Below are 17,703 nucleotides of genomic sequence, written 5' to 3' on the forward strand. Positions count from 1 at the left end.
ATCAGAACGGCACACCATTTAAGACCTATGAATTATTCCTGGAATTTTCCATTTAATTATTTTCAGACCACAGAAAGTAAAACCACAGATAAGGGAAGATGACTGAAGCCTGAGACTCAAAAAAATAACAGAGCCTCACAGTTAATAAGAGGGCAGGGCTTATACCAGAGAGTCAGCTCTAAAACCCTACAACTCTTCCTCCTCCACCGGGGTTCCCAGTGTGTTTGGGACACTGAAGGAGTTTTGCCAGTATTGATTTTTCCCACCATGTAGTCTAGGAGGAGAGCACACATACGATCAAGTGGCTATAGTATAAAGTGTTCATGGTATTATTGACACCCAGAATGCAGTAAGAAACTGGAGAGAAGAAAGCAACTGTGTAGAGTTTGGCTAAGGGCAAGGAGGTGGGAGGCGTCAAAGGGAGTCGTACTTGAATCAGGTGTTGAAGGATAAGGTGGCAATAGTGAGGTAAGAGGCAAAGGGATCTCTGACATCCACTGGACAGATGCAAAGCCATGCCGGGCGACAGCATGGGTGCTGGGAAGCAGTGCATGCTGGAGGGATAAACGATTCCAGGCCGGTAGGCAGAAACCGGGCCAAGAGGCGTCATGTGCACTGTGCTCAGACGTTCACACATTGTCCTCCTGGCAAGGGGTGACGTGGCACACCTGCTACTACTACCTCTCCACACATATGCCAGACATTACTAATCATAGCCCTTTATTGCACTTCAGACAGCCCACACTTCAGACAGCCACTACCAATCAACTGCAATTGGCACCTAATATGGAATCATTCGCCCTCCCTGCTCTAGACAATGAGGAGGCTAAGACAGTTTTTGCTAGGGGGCTGATACGATTTGCTCCATGTGTCGTGAAGCTAGATCCTGATGCCAGTGTCAACCGATCAAGGAATAAACTGCGGGCACAGGGACCCATGAGAAGGCCTCGACAGTGGTCCTGAGCAGCACTGTATTGATGAGAGCTGCACACCAAAGTCAGAACTGGTCAAACCCCATGCTTTTGTCTAGCTGTTGTCAGAGGACATGTCATGGCGGAGGGAGCGCACAAAACACCCTCTGAGCAAGAAAACCCAAGGCCCAGCACGAGCTGAAAAGTGTGCTGAGAGGAACGTGAAATCCAAAAGAAAGGACTAGAACTAAAGTGAAGCAAGCAGACCCAGAGATGTGAATAAATTCCAACCACCCGGAAACTACTGCAAACCAACCACAGCTCCACAACTCGGGGCTGTCAGCCTCTGGTCATTCCCTGAAATATTTAGGTGGACGCTGAAAGATCGCCCTCAAAAGGCAAATAGTCACCGTGTCTCTGCCTTAGGAAAATACATGTGATATTCAAGTGTCTAAGTTAACACACACATAGACACACCCATGTGTGCACATGGACACATGACTTCATTAGGGACATACGACTTCATTAGGAAGCAGTCTAACCCAAGACGTGGACAAGCATCTAATCTCTAGAATTTGAAGGCAGTTGAATACTGTGTATAGTAAAAAGAGTACTGGATGGAACGGGGGTTCTTCTCTTCCCTAGTCTCTTTCCTGGTTTCCATGACTAAAAAATGTGAGCTGAAAAGGTGATCTTTTCTAACATAATAATGCTGACTTCAAGCTTTCCTCTCAGAAGAAAATAGCAGGGGGATCCGGGAGAGAGTTCTTGCTACAAGCTCAGGAAAGTCAGGCTAAATCCCTCCCTGTGCGGGTCCGTGAGGGTAGCAGCTCACATCGCAGCCAGAAACTTGGTAATATGATTGAGAAAACTGAAAACACATTGTAAGTGAAGTCCTGGGGAGCATACAGCATTCTGCTTTAAGATGCTGACTGTTTTTGAAATAAAACTTTAAAATGTGCCATAAAAAGCAAGTATTCCTCTGGGGAAAGAGTGGCCTAAAGTGTCTTTGATTGTAACTATGGGAAAAACTTTCATCTGCACTCTTTACGAGGTTAATTGTAACTCTCCCCCAAGCTCAGAAACCCTTTTCTGAATCTTGCGGTTGTAATCTTACACTCTGCATGATAAAACCTCCATTTTTCAACAAGGACATTCCAGAACGTTAAAACTCATGGCTCTGAAAGCAGTCAAATGAGTGAAAGCTGATAAGAAGAAACTGGTTTAGCAAGAGCACACGTGTGCAAGCACAGAGCCGATGCCCTCCAGCCTCACCAAGCAAGAGTGCTCAAGCTTCATCTGGAAGGCCCTCCCCAAACCACAAACCAAAACAAATGCGAAGCCCTTAGCACCATGCCTGGCACACAAGAAGCCCGTGATAGCTCAGAGCTGTTATCGTCATCTTACCCTTTTTCTCCATTATTACGGATGGATTACAACCGTCGGTATTTAGCTGTCGTGGAGAGAGATCTCGTCCCTCCAGTGAGATCATCTTCATGGACTACATAACCACTGAAACATCCCTAGGGAATGCTGCTGGGGTTGCCTTCTTTCAGACACTGGCATGAGACAAAGTTACCATCAGTTTGTTGTCTATAATGGCAAATGGGACCACCTACCGTGTTGTTTTTCACAGTTCCCTTATATACAAAAAACCTCCACTGAAACCCACGGTTCAAGCCGTCTTCTCAGATGCCAACAGAACTCAGGACTCTGCCCCTGACCTCTATCCAGAGGGTCTCCCCTGAGCAGACCCTCAGGGGAAGAGGCCAGGCTAAAACCCCTCACACGGAGTCAACATGATACTGGTCATGTTGGCCATTTCACTAACCCAGCAGGCAAAAACAAATTAACTCCCGCCATGCTTGAGTGCCTCCTTTCAAGCAGGTTCACTAATAATCATTGTGTTACCATGGATAGATCATTTGCCACCTGCTGGGCAGAGGACTAATAGCTTTTTAGCTTATTAGCTTATTTTATCTTCACTACAATCCCATCAGATGCCGCTGATATTACTCTCATCTACCTATGAGGTGTCCAAGGCTCGGAGAGGTTAAGTCATCCAAGGTCATTCACTCATTCAATGAGCTACATAGCTAGTAAGGGATGGAACACAGACTTAAACCAGGTGTTTCTATTAAGAGAGGGGGAGCTGGTGGTGACAAGTTTCAGAAAATTCTGCTCTGAGAAAAATGCCTTCTAGAGTGACTTCCCTACCCATCCATCCGCCCATCCACCCAGCGTTTGCCAATATCTGAATTCCAGGACCTCTGGTGTTAAAGAATGTATATAGATCAAGAAGACCCAAGAACTCTCCCACAGTCTAGCATGGGGAGCTTAATTCATGCAACTAAAGAGATGCGTGCAAAATACAAGAGCAGAGGAAAAAAGCCAGATTAATTCTGACAAAAGAAGTCAAGGAGGGCTTCACAGAAGATGCTCCATCTGAACCAGACCTTGAATATATTTCTCAGCTTATTCAATACATTTTTTCTGAAAACATACTACGTTCCAGGAGATAGAGCTGCAGATGAGGCAGACACATTTTCTGCTCTCCTGAAATTACAGTCTGGCAGAGGGACACACACCAAATAAGGAAAGAAAGCAGGTGGCCTAGCCGAAGGACACCAGCGTGAGCAGAGGCACGGGGGTGTGAGGAGCTCTAGCCCCCCACTTGGTGTGTCCAGGTGAGGATAGCGGGACCCCCTCAAAGGAAGAATTGAAGCCAAATTGTAAAGGACCACGCACTCTGTGAGCTCAGCCTTATGCTGGGATCAGGGAATCCATGGGGGGGGTCGTCTGGAGAAAACCAGCCAGGCAGGGACATCAGTGATCCAAGAAGTCACGTGCTGTGGGTGAAAGACACTGAGCACCGTGACTAGCATAAAGGCAGATGAGAGGAACGGAGGAACTCAGGAGACTGTCAGCCAGATGGGTGACCAACCAGAACAAGGGAGAGAGACGGAAAGAGTGCAGCAGGCCCCTCAGCTTCCTACTCAGGAAAACTGGGGGCACGACAAGCCACCGGCAGTTCCATAACTGCCATACTGAGGGCTCCAGGCAGCAATCTAGCCAGAGAAGAGTGAGGAAATTAAACTGGTTCCAGCATTTCCTGTAACACATCAAGAGACAGTAAGGTCTGGTGAGTCCACGAGGAAGCTGAGATAAGAAGTGATGAAGAAGAGATTCTAAATTGGAAGAGAATCCTGTCAGGAAGAAAAGTAGACTGTGAGATCTCAGCACTCCTGCCTCTGACCCCCAATGGTCCCCCCTGAAAATGTCAATCTTACTGAAGTCCTGCGTTTGACTATTTCTCATGAAAGTAAAGGCATGAATCATAACAATTCATAGACTTTTCTCTATTTTAAAAACTGTAAGAGTGATACAAACACACACAAGACAGAGCCACAACTTGGGGGGTTTTGGTATTCAATCCTATACTAAAGCTGCTTTTTTTGCTAGCAGTTGTTGGTCAATAATTTCTGATATCTGAGCCAGGAAAAAAAAAAAACCATGATTTTCTTCAGATGGTCAACTAATCCACAGTAATCTATATTAGCTTTCTTGTGCTAGGGTCACTGTGCGGCATTGTCAGGACATAGACTGTTTCCCTCTCTACCTGGCTTCTTCCTGTCCCCTCCCTCAGGGAGTGGCCTCTAGCCAAGGCGGGTCTCTGAAGGGTGAGCATATTCCCAGTAAGGAGTCATGGGCTACAGGTGACCAAGCAAAGCTGAAAAGAATGTAGTTGTCACTCTTAATTGATGTAATTGTAAATACTGGATAGGAATTTGAATAATTGATTTGACTGCTTTGATTATAAAACTACTTATTCTTCTGCAAAAAAAAAAAAAAAAAAACAGGCATTTCTGAATCCAATGTCCATGTGTATGTTTTCTTCTAGATTGTAATTACTAAATAAAGGATTCTTAACTTGTGGTCCTTGAACTTCAGGGACCCATGAGTCCCTTGAAATTGTATGTAGAATGGTGTGTGTGTATGTGTGTGTGTGTGTGTGTACACACATTTTCCTTGGAGAAACTACATTATTTTACCATATTTTCAAAGGACTCCAGGACTCATTATAAAAAAAGCTTAAGGTCGGACACAGTGGTACAGCCTGTAATCCCAGCACTTGGGGAGACTGAGGCAAGTGGATTGCTTGAGTCCAGGAGTCCGAGACCAGGCTGGGCAACATAGCAAAACCTCGCCTCTACCAAAAAAAAAAAAATCAAAACTTAACCAGGTGTGGTGACACATGTCTGTAGTCCCAGCTACTCAGGATGCTGAGGTAGAAAGATTGCCTGAGCCCAGGTCAAGGTTGTCATGAGCTTTGATTGCCATGGTTGTGCCACTGTCTGTACTTCATCCGGGCAACAGAGTGAGACCCCAAATCAAAAGAAAGACAGAAAGAAAGAAAGGGGGGCGGGAGGGAAGAGAGAGAGAGGGAGGGAGGGAAGAAAGAGAGATAGAAAGAAAGGAAGGAAGGAAGGAAGGAAGGAAGGAAGGAAGGAAGGAAGGAAGAAAAAGCTAACTTAAGGACAATTGTTGTAGACTTGGATGGGACTAGATCTCATCACCTTGACATCCCGTACTCCCAACCCCCTCATTGCCCCTCTCACTCAAAAGCAATTCCTGGTACCTAGCAGGTTCTCAACTACCAGCTCCCCAATTGACCCACTTCTCTGGTTCTTTCTTGGAGCCCCAGCCCTACAGTGGAGATACAGTGAGAGTGACACATTTTTCAAAGCTCTGTCTCTAAGCCGTGCATGTGGCAAGGGCTCCAGCAGCACAGTTGCCAAGCCCAGCCTTTCACAGCCACTCACACTGTGCAAGAGCAAACGGCACCCTGCCCTGCCTTCTCGCCCCAGAAAACCAGACGTCTGCTGGTCCTGGCCTGCACAGCTGGCCTGCTGAGGAGGAGATGCCCGGCTTGGAATAGCACAGCACATCTGGCCCTTCCTGCTTGAGCTCCAGCTCAGTTTTCAGGGTCAGCTGTCAAGTAATCTTCTGCTTTATAAACAATCTCACGTTTTAATAAGAGCCATTGTGCAAGGTGAGCTTTTGAAATAAAGTTGGTTTTCGGTCTGCAGCTGCACTTGCAGATGGTCCACTTTCTAACTGAACCCTGCAGAATGGCTATGAAAATAACTACCCGTTATTGAATTTCTGGCATGCCTACTGTGCGCCGGGCACAGGCCTAGATGCAGACTTCCATCACCCACAATGTACGCAATAACTTAGGCAGATGTTACCAACATTTTGCCGGTGGAGAACCTGAGTACTATCTAGGAAGCTAAATAATGGGCCCAAGAGCAGAGATCTGACACCATGTTGAGCCTACACCAAAACCCTCACCATATCCATCTCTTCATGACTCCCACTTTCTCACAGAACTGAAGCTACTCTCTTTTCAAAGGAAGTTCACTTGAGCCAAAAATATAAGAAAAACATCCAGGCCTCGGCATCCTAATAGCTGCAAGGAATACCATTTCGCTCTATGAAAATGGAACAGCACAGAATTTTTACTTTTCTTTCTTTACAAATAAAGGTAGGAAAACTTAGAATACTATATATCTTGAGTCTCTTCCAGATGCCTCCTCAAAAGCCATTTTTTAATGCCTGCTCCTTAATTACATTTAACAAATATAAGTTCAAGGCACTAGGCTAGACGGTATGAAAAACCCAAAAGAGGGAGACAGTCCCCCATTGAGCATCTCCCAATTAATCGAGCAGATGAATATACGAGTTTTTAAATATACTACTAAAAATAAGAGAAAGAATTTCAAAGCATGCTAGAAGGACTTCAGAGGGAAAAAATAAGAACACACTTGTTTTCAGGGGAGGGAAGAGTAGAAAGTTACGGGATACATATCACAGACTTCACGAGGAAATAACACCTGAGCTGAATAGGGGGAGAGCATTGGTACCACAGACGTGAGAGGACAAAGGTGAAGGGGGATGTCTGAGCCAGGGCTCGGGGAGGAAAAGGCATGGGGCACTCGATGGGACAGTCCACAGCTCTGGGCCTGGGGGCAAGGTTGAAAACCACACTAGGAAGGGTTGACCCATCTGCTTACTTGCCAGGAAACCAAAGAGGGTTAGTGTAGCTGGAAAATCCCAGAAGGCAGGCAGGACCCAACCAGGCCGTGAAAGTTTTCTTTAGCACCTGCATCCCCCCCGCCCTCCCCGCCAACTCCTTCCCAGGGCTGGGAGAGTCTGGCTGGGCCTTCCCCGTGAGCTGGGTGTGTAGCAAGAAGTTGGTAAAGATTTGGGGTTGGGAGTGTCTTGATCATCTCTACTTTCCAGAAAGATTAACCGGAACAGAGTACGGACTGGAGGGATAAGGGCCTAGAAGCAGAGAAACCGCTTCTCAGTGGTCTGGTTATGAGATCATGAAGGCCTGCCTTAAGGTGGGGAAGAGAGAACAAAGAATTCAGAGACAATTCCCCAGGACTCAGTGACAGACTGTCCTGAGGAAATGAAAAACCAGGAAACAGAGCCTGGTGGTTTCGCCTTCTGAAATGGGTGCTTAGAAACGCCGTTTGCTTGAGAACTTCAGGTTTTTGAACATTCTGATTTGCTCAAGTGATGACGCCTTGGGATTCACAAACTAGAATAATTAAAAAGCTTCATTGACACAGAGGCCTGAAAACTGGGTTCTTCTGGCGTCATTTGCATGCTGTGCGGTGGCTGAGCTCATTCATAAAGCTGTGTTTCTGGCACCTTTTGACTGAAACTCTCAGAGGCCACCACGGTGGGAGGGTCGCTGCCTGGTAGCGTGCGTTGAACCACACAAATCAGAAGTATCGTGGGAGGTGGGGAATGGCTGTGGTAGGTCAGATGGGGAACCTGTCGTTGGAAAGGAAGCTTCAGGAGATGAAGAAGTTGAGTTTTAGCAGCTCATTAATCCTCCAGACCCACCGAAACTGGTATGTGACGCTCGCTAAACACCCAGCTCACGGAGAAGGCCCAGCCAGAAGGCGAGAGTCTCGTCCCAACTCCCCCAGCCCTGGGGAGGGGTTGGGCGGCGCAATGAAGGCGCTAAAGAAAACTTTCCCAGCCTGGCTGGGTCCTGCCTGCCTGCTGGGGTTTTCCAGCTACACTAGCCCTCTTTAGTTTCCTGGCAAGTCACAAGCTTTTCAAATCCCATATTTCTTATAATATAAAAGAATAACACTACATTTGCCTTGGGGGAGGAGGTGCATATATTTTTTAAGGCAAAAACCCATGACTTAAAGCTCGGGAAACACAGAAGGGTAGAGGGAAAAAAGAAAAGCCCCTTTAGAGGCTCAGCTCTCACCCATCAGTTCACATTGGCATTAAACCTTCCAGTCTTTTCCACCTGCATTTTTAACATAGTTGAGAGATTTTCACCTTTGAAACGTGCTTATCCTGGTAGAGTATTTTCTAAGAGCTAAGGAACAAATTGACTCACAAACTTGAGAATTTCAAATCTAGATCAGCCGTGAGCCCAATACCTGACAGCAAAGCAGGTGTCATGCGTTAAACCAATGTCAAGGTCTTTCCTGTGAACCTCAGGAAATGGAGATGAGAACACCAACAAGAAGTTGCTTCAACGGTGGTGACTCTCCTCTGTGCTTGTAGGTTCTTTGTGACCGATCATTAAATAGTTTGCTAATAGAAAGGAGAGAAAGAGAAAGGGAAGACATCCCTACTCACCTCCATGCTGTTATAAAATACCTTGTAAATTGTCTCATAACAAGACTTTCACATCTAATTCATTTGATTTCAAGGCTGGTCTATACATTGATGTCCAGACAAGTCTGGAAATGGAGGCAAGTGATTCATCCAAGGTCATTGAGGTGGTTGGTGGTAAAGTCAAGGCTAGAACTCAGGACCCCTGCCCCCCACCTCTATCCAGAGGGGCTCCCCTGAGCAGACCCTCAGGGGAAGAGGCCAGGCTAAAACCCCTCACACAGAGCCCAGAGCCTACACGGAGTCAACATGATACTGGTCATGCTGGCCATTCCACTAACCCAGCAGGCAAAAACAAACATCCACTCTTCTTTCCTGTGTCTCCATGTATTTCTCAAACATACTGTCAGAGATGATATTCGCAAACGGGAGTGATGACTCTTGGGGAGCTTGAATGTGCCAGGGCGCTACCGATATGCTCTCATGCTGAATTCTCACAGCAATCCCACAAGGCCTGCAGGCACCATCTCCCAAGTGAAAAAGGAAACAAAACAGAGGGGTTCAGCTACATGCCCAAGAGCCAGCACTGGGAGTCCAACTCAGCTCTGCCCAAGCCTCAAACCCTTTCCATCTTGCTACACTCACAAAGGTTGGAGGCATGTGGCTCCTTCAGGCTGCCTGAGCTGGTGCCAGAGAAGGAAGAGAGCCCCGTTCCAGCATAGGCTCCCTGCTCCACAGTCCTTCCAGGACTCCACTGGGGGACCATGACCCCTGACAGCTCCTCATGTGCTTCCCACCGTGTTCTCATGGTGGCCAGGCAGGGCTCCATTCTGAGGACCAAAGATCCTCACTCGCCAGGGTGGCCTGCTTAGGTGGGAACTCAGAGTCCCCTCCACCTAGTTCAGCCAAAACCAGCCCTGGGCCTTAATATTAAGATGTCCAAGTAACGAAGATACAGTTACCTCCAAATCTGGAGACTATGCCAAACCCATTGACCATGAGTCCAAGACACCAAGACAAGAAAGCATCTCATCACTAAACAGCCTGATGAATTTGGATGTCACATCTTTTGGCATTGCAGGGCACCTTTTATTGGGTAATAAAAGTCCCCTCCCCATAGAAGGTGCCCAAGGGAGCCCTAATTTGGGGTCCTGGCAGAAGCTCTGACACATCAGTGTGGCAGTCTTCTGTCAGATCAGCGGTGGCATTAGATTCTCATAGGAGCGCCAACGCCATTGTGAGCTGCACATGCAAGGGATCTAGGTGGCTTTCCTTAGGAGACTCTCAAGTCTGATGAGCCTCTCGGTGCTCCCTGCCAATTTTCTTCTGCAAAACCAGTCCCTGATGCCAAAAATGTTGGGGACCACTGCTAGAGGTGATAGGAAACCTTGATGAGGTCTCAGCACAGAAGGGAAGAATAGACCAAACATCTTTTCTTTCTTTTCTTTTTTTTTTATTTGGAGTCTCACTCTGTCATCCAGGCACTGGAGTGCAGTGACACGCTCATGGCCACCACAGCCTTGACCTTCTGGGTTCAGGTGACCCTTCTGCCTCAGCCTTTGAAGTAGCTGGGACTATAGGTGCACGCCACCACACAAGGCTAATTTTTTTTTAATTGTAGAGACAGGTCTTTCTAAGTTGCCCAGGCTGGTATTGAAACCCTAGGCTCAGGTGATCCTCTAACCTCCCAAAGTGCTGCTATTACGGGTGTGAGCCACCAAGCCCAGCAGGCAAAATATTTTTAAAAGATCACTTGCAGTGGCTCATACCTCTAATCCTTGCATTTTGAGATGCCAAGACCAGAAGGTGGCTTGAGCCCAGGAGATCAAGACCAACCTGGACAACATAGCAAGACCTCATCTCTACACAATTAAATAAAATTTTTTACAATTAAAAAAAAATTTACCCGGGCCTGGTGGTGCATGCCTGTAGTTCCCACCACTCATGAGACTAAAGCAAAAGGATCGCCTGAGCCCAAGAGGTGGAGGCTGCAGTGACCTGTGATGGTACCACTGTACTCCAGCCTTGGTGACAGTGTGAGACCCTGACCAAAAAAAAAAAAAAAAAATCACTCAGGAGCTATTGCACAAGTTCAAGCAAAAGGTCTATGGGATCCTGAATCCGGCAAGGGCATCAGGAGCAGGTAGCAAGGACTGAGAAGACAGATCAGAAAGCAGACTTTTCAGGACTTGGAACATCTGGATACTCCAGAATCCACTGGCATCCACGAACCAAGGCAAGCCTCAATTTAGCAATTGTTTCCAATGGAAAAACGGATGTCAGACATTTAATTACAGGCATACCTCGGAGATATTGCAGGTTCTGTTGCAGGCCATCACAAAAAAGTGAGCCACAAGAATATTTTTTTATTTTCCGATGCACATAAAAGTTACGTTTACACGATAGTCTTTTAAATGTACAATAGCATTATATTTAAAATAACAACGTAGATAACTTTAAAATCCTTTAGTGCTAAATTTGCTACCCATCATCAGAGCCTTCAGCGAGTCCCAGTCTCTTTGCTGGCAGAGGATCTTTTTGCTGGTGGATGATGATGGCTGCTGACTGATCGGGGTGATCGTCGGGAAAGCTTGAGTCACCGTGGCAATTCTTGAAAAGGAGACAATAATGAAGTTTGCCACATCAATAGACTCTTCCTTTCACAAGAGATTTCCCTGCACCACACAATGCTGTTTGATAACATTTGACAGACAATAGAAGTCTGTTCAAAATTGGAGTCAGTCCTCTCAAGCCCTGCAACTGCATTATCAACTAAGTTCGTGTGATATTCTAAATCTTTTGTTGCGATGTCAACAAGGCTTACGCCATAAGGAGATTCCCTCTCAGAAAACCCCTTTCTTTGCTTATCTGTAAGAAGCAGCTCCTCACCCATTCTAGTTTGATCAGGAGATGAGAACAATTCAGCCCCGTCTCCAGGCTCCACTTCTCATTCTAAATGCCAAGCCTCATGGATGGACTTCCTCCCCTGAAGTCTTGAAGCCTTCAAAGTCATCCATGAGGCTTGGCATAAACTTCTTCCAAACTCTGGTTAATGTTGACATTTTGACTCCTTCCACGGATCAAGAATGTGTGCAATGGTGTCTAGAATGACGAATCCTTTCCAGGTGTACTATTTACTTTGCGCAGATCCATCAGAGCAATCACCATCTCTAGCAGCTGTAGCTTTATGGTATATTTCTTTAAAATAAGAGTTGAAAACTGGCTATTTGCCATTGCCTTACTAGACACTGGTGTGGCCATGGGCTCTTTGAGCTATGACTATCACCATGCTTCTTCGCTTTGGCTCCCCTTCCTAACTTGGGGAGGTGAATCTTCTTTCTCTCTCTCTCTCTCTCTCTCTCTCTCTCTCTCTCTCTCATTTACTTTAAATAAACTATCTTTTTTAATCTAAAAAATAAAAATAAATAAGAGTTGAAAATTTAAATTATTTCTTCACCCATGGACTACAGAATGGAAACTGTTAGCAGACACAAAAACAATATTCATTTTCCTACACATCTCCCTCAGAGCTCTAGGATGACTGGGTGAATTGTCAAATCGCAATACTCTGTAAGGAATCTTTTTTCTGAGAAGCAGGTCTCCCTGCGGGGCTTCAAATATTCAGTAAACCATACTTTAAGTGAATATGCTATCTTCCAGACTTCATTGTTTCATTTACAGGGCACAGGGAGAGTAGATTTGTCTTCGTTCTTAAGGGCCCTATAGTTTTCTGAATGGTCAATGAACATTGGCTTCAACTTCAAGTCACCACCTGCTTTAACCCCTAACAAGATAGTCAGACGGTCCTTTGAAGCCAGGCATTGACTTCTCTCTAGCTATCAAAGTTCTAGATGGCATCTTCTTCTAATTAAAGACTGTCTCACCTGCTTTGAATATCCGTTGTTTAGTGTGGCCACCTTCCTCGATGACCTTAGATCTGGATAACTTGTTGCAGCTTCTTCATCAGCACTTGCTGTTTCACTGTTTCACTTTGCCCTTTTTTTCTAAGTGGGAGTCTCATTCTGTCACCCAGGCTGGAGGGCAGTGGTACACTCATGGACTGCCGCAGCCCCGACCTGCCGGACTCCAGCGATTCTTCCGCCTCAGCCTTCTAAGTGGCTGGAACTACAGGCACGCACCACCACACCCGGCTAATTTTTTGATTTATTGTAGAAACAAGGTCTTGCCAAGTTGCCCAGGTGGGCCTCGAACCCCTGGGCTCAGACGATCTTCTCACTTCAGCCTCCCAAAGTGCTGGGATTATAGGCAAGAGCCATCGTGCCCGGCAGGCTTCTCTCCTTAAACCTCATGAGCCTACCCCTGCTGTCTTCCAACTTTTCTTTTGCGGCTTCCTCATCTCTCTAGACCACCCTAGGATTGAAGAGGGTTAGGAATTTGCTTTGCGTGAGGCTCTGGCTTTAAGGGAATGCTGTGGCCGGTTTGATCTCTCCAGACCACTTTGACTTTCTGTATGCCAGCAATAGGGCTGTTTCACTTTCTTATCACTTGTGTGTTCACCGGAGCAGCTCTTGCAGTTGCCTTTAAGAGCTTGCCTTCGCAAGCCGGGCTCGGTGGCTCAGCCTGTAGTCCTGCACCCTGAGAGGCTGAGGTGAGTGGACTACCTGAGCCTGCAGGTTCAAGAACTGCCTGGGCAACTTGGTGAGACCTCATCTCTACAATAAATCAAAAAATTAGCCGGACGTGGTTGCGCGTGCCTGTAGTTCCAGCTACTCGGAAGGCTGAGGCGGAAGGATCGCCGGAGCCCGGCAGGTCGAGGCTGCGGTGGCCGGGAGCAGCCACTGCGCTCCAGTCTGGGCGATGGAGTGAGACTCCAACTCAAAAAAAAAAGAAAAGAACTTGCCTTTGCATCCACAGCTTGGCTGACTGGTCCAAGAGGCCTAGCTGACTCCGCCTGTCTCCACTCTGCTGAATCATTTCTAGCTCTTGCTTTAAAGTGAGGGACACGTGGCTCTTCCTTTCCCTTAAACACTTAGGGACCATGCGAACCGGCCTAATTTCAGTATTGTTGCATCTCAGGGGCCAGGGAGAGGAAGCAAAATGGGGAAATAGCCAGCCGGTGGGGGAGTCAGAACACACAGGTATCGACTAAGTTTGCCAGCTTACAAGGGTGCAGCTCGTGGCGCCCCAAAAAAACTACAATAGTAACATCAAAGGTCACCAATCACAGATATAAGAATCATGGAAAAGTGTGAAACACTGCGAGAATGACCAAAACGAGACACAGAGACACAAAGTGAGCACATGCGGTTGGAAAAACGACACCCACAGACTTATTTCAGGCAGGGTTGCCATAAATCTTTAGTTTATTTCAAAGGGAAAAAAGCAATATCTGAAAAGTACCATCAAGCACAGCGCAGTAAAAGCAGACAGCCCGTGCGTTCGGCTCGGCAACTGTAGCTGGGCTGAACCAGGAGGGAGTGCATCCTGTGTGGTTTCTGGTCCAAGCAGGGCAGCATTCAGGGGTCTCCCCGACCGCACTCCCTGGCACGGCCGCCCCAGGAAGGGCTGAGACCCGGCGGCCACACTGGAGCCCACGGGCCCCTCTGAGGAGAGGAGGCGGGCGCACGTGGCCACGGCTGTCTCCCCGGCCCTTTCTGTTCCAGCAGCCGCATTCCAAAGACTAATGAGAACAAGGTGCAACGTGGTTTAACAATTTTGATACATTCCTTAGCAAAACATAATTTCTTTCAAAACACAGAGACCGAGTTACAGTGACTCCACCAGGCAAGACACATGTCAGGGAAAAGGCATGAGAAAATTTGGCAGGTATGTCTAACGTGTCAATAAATTAAACTAAGTTTATTTTCACAAAACCAAATGGTTAGACTTGCTCATGGTTTCCTACCAAGAAGTAAGAATTACTCTCTAGAGAGAGTAATCAAAGTGCAATTAGACCAGTCCTGGAATTTTTTTAAGCATACTATCCGCTCTTCACACATGATTGAGCTTTCATTTTTAGCACAGATCCTTAACTCAGAGAAACAGTAATGGGCTTTTCTAGGTTAGGGTCCTTCTGTGATAACATGCAATCAAAGCACAGATTAAAAAATAATAATAATAAAGCAATCGGTTTACAGTTAAGATCAATGTCCTTCACAATATATCCATTCATTTGTTCATTTAACAAATAATAACCTTGTTTATTGGGTTGATCTCTTGCAAATGCAGACAAATAGAAAAGCTTTTTTCCAAATAATGGTAATAATTTTTAGCCCCTGGGCAGGAATTTATCACTCTGAGGATATTCCATTAAAGTCCTATTTGAGTAAAAAGGAACTATTGTAACAAGGTAAATCCCTATTTTCAAAATGTAGCCAATACCAGAGAAACCAACAATGGAGGAAGATATAATTTTTTTTTTTTTTTTTTTTTGAGTTGGAGTCTCACTCTGTCGCCCAGACAGGAGTGCAGTGGCCGCTCCCGGCCACCGCAGCCTCGACCTGCTGGGCTCCGGCGATCCTTCCGCCTTAGCCTTCCAAGTAGCCAGAATTACAGGCATGTGCTACCATGCCTGGCTGATTTTTTGATTTGTTGTAAAGAGGAGGTCTCGCTGCCCAGGCAGGTCTCGAACCTGCAGGCTCAGGCAATCCACTCACCTCAGCCTCCCAAAGGTGCGGGATGACAGGCTGAGCCACCGAGCCCGGCGGAAGATATAATTTTTAAACAAACCAGACTGAAGATGCACAACAGAGATTTGCCCCAGAAAATGGCATAGAAACTTGACCCTATAAAAAGAAGTGACGCTTTTTTCCTGTGGCCTAGCAGAACTGAAATTATCTTCTCCAAAAATGAATACCCCACCATTTACAAAGAGTAAAAAGACTTTTGCCTACAAATACAAAGGGGACCCCCAAAACCACAATTTATAAAAAATGATGTGTTCATTCTTACACGTTCAAACTTCAGTCACCTTCAAAGTAATCCCCATTGGATGCAATACACCTATCGAGACGCTTTTTCCACTGCTTAAAACAGTTTTTGCGAACTTGTCAATTTAGATGCCTTTTGGTGCTTCTGCCACTTTTTGTTTTGCCTCTTCCACATGGGCAAAAGGTTTCCCTTTGAGGGCTTTTTCCATCCAGGGAAACCAAAAACAGTCACTCAAGGAGAGACTGAGTGAATAGAGAGGGTGGTGGGTCATGGGGGTCGTGCTGTTTTTACTCAAAAACTGCTGAACACTCAGCATGGAGTGGTCAGGTGCGTTGACATGGTGGAAGAACCAGTCACCCATTTGCCACACCTCGGATGTTTCTTCCTCAAATCGTGACACAGTCTTCCCAAAACTTCCAGATAAAAACTTTGGTTGACCGTTTGATCCAGAGGAACAAATTCTGAGTATACTATGGGTTCAACCTTCAAAAGACAATTCTGGGTTTTTCTGGGTCTTCCCCTCATATCTACAAAGCTTTAGAAAGAATCAATAGTAAGACAGGAGGAGGAAAAGACTGTCACATACAGCTGTGTGGGTTGTATACTGCACAAGGACGACACATCTAAGAGAGCACTACCCACTCCAAAGACTGCCAATTGTGTATTTATTCTGACAGTGAAGGGGATCTAATAAAGGGATCTAATAATATCAGCATGACAATTTTCTGAGAGATGGAAGTAAAATGCATTGAGGAGGGGGTGCCTGTCTCTAATTTGCACAAAGGCCTCCTGTGGGCTTGCAAGAGCCCTGACAGAGAAAATAAGAGTTTCTACATGAAACACAATTGAGGTGATTTTTGGAATGAGTCCACTTTTCCACTCAATGCCGGGCACACAAACACTCCATAAATGCTCATTAAATAAACAAAGGCCTCCAAGGTGACTGTCAGGCATAGCCAACTCAGGTGATCAAGCAGGACTGAAGACAGGGTCATGATTTCATTGCTGTAGAAGCTGGTTATCGGCCAGGCATGGTGACTCAAGCCTGTAATCCCAGCACTTTGGGAGACAGAGGTGAGAAGATTGCCTGAGCCCAGGGTTTGAGACCAGCCTGGGCAACTTGGCGAGACCTCATCTGTACACTAAATCAAAAAATTAGCCAGGTGTAGTAGCACATGCCTATAGTTCCAACTCCTTGGAAGGCTGAGGCGGAAGGATCGTCTGAGCGCAGCAGATTGAGGCTGCGGTGGCCATGAGCAGCGTGCCACTGCACTCCAGCCTATGCGACAGAGTGAGACTCCAACACAAAAGAAAAAAAGAAGAAGAAGCTGGGTTATCATTAACCATAATACTATAAGAAAAGGATTGGCAGTAGCAGGATACTGCCGGGGTCGGGGGCAGAGAACACAACATCAATAAGGGTACCTGATCTCAAACCAGGCCAAGTGGGGACCAAAGGGAGGTCCAAATTTTACCTGTACAACATCCACTTGTATGCCTAATCCTGAATTGTATCCCATATCTTTAAAAAATATATATTTGTTTAAAAAAAGAAGCTGGCTATCTCAGCACAGAGAAGAACCATGAGACCTCAGATCATACCCCTTAACTAAGGGAGCCACGTGTTTCCTCCCCTCTTCCTCACACCTGGAAAAGACAACGCTCATGCCTATAATCCCAGCACTTTGGGAGGCTGAGACGAGAGGACTGCCTGAGCCCACAGGTTTGAGACCAGCCTAGGCAACTTGGTGAGACCTCATCTCTACAATAAATAAAAAAATTAGCCTGGCATGGTGGTGCATGCCTGTAGTTCCAGCTACTTGGAAGGCTGAGGTAGAAGGATTGTCTGAGCCCCGCAGGTCGAAACTGCAGTGGTTGTGAGTGTACCACTGCCCTCCAGCCTGGGCGATGGAGTGAGACTCAAACTAAAAAAAAAAAAAAAGACAACACTAAGATGACAGAATTATAGTTGGTAGAAATCCTGATTCCTCAGTTACTGCACAAAAAAGAACTCTGATTTTGCATGACTAAGAAACAATCCTTTTTTATAACTGAGATTTCAGGCCAGGTGCAATAGCTCACACCTATAATCCCACACTTTGGGAGGCCGAGGCAGGAGGATTGCTTGAGCCCAGGAGTTCAAGAACAGCCTGGGCAACATAGCATCCATTCAGGGAGAAAAGCATCCATTCAGATTTCTCTAGGTATCCTAAACTATGAGTCACCCGCCCCCCAAATGTCCTTC

Source organism: Carlito syrichta, unplaced genomic scaffold (assembly GCF_000164805.1).
Source record: "Carlito syrichta isolate Samal-C Ts95f unplaced genomic scaffold, Tarsius_syrichta-2.0.1 Scaffold307203, whole genome shotgun sequence".
Lineage (NCBI taxonomy): Eukaryota > Metazoa > Chordata > Mammalia > Primates > Tarsiidae > Carlito > Carlito syrichta.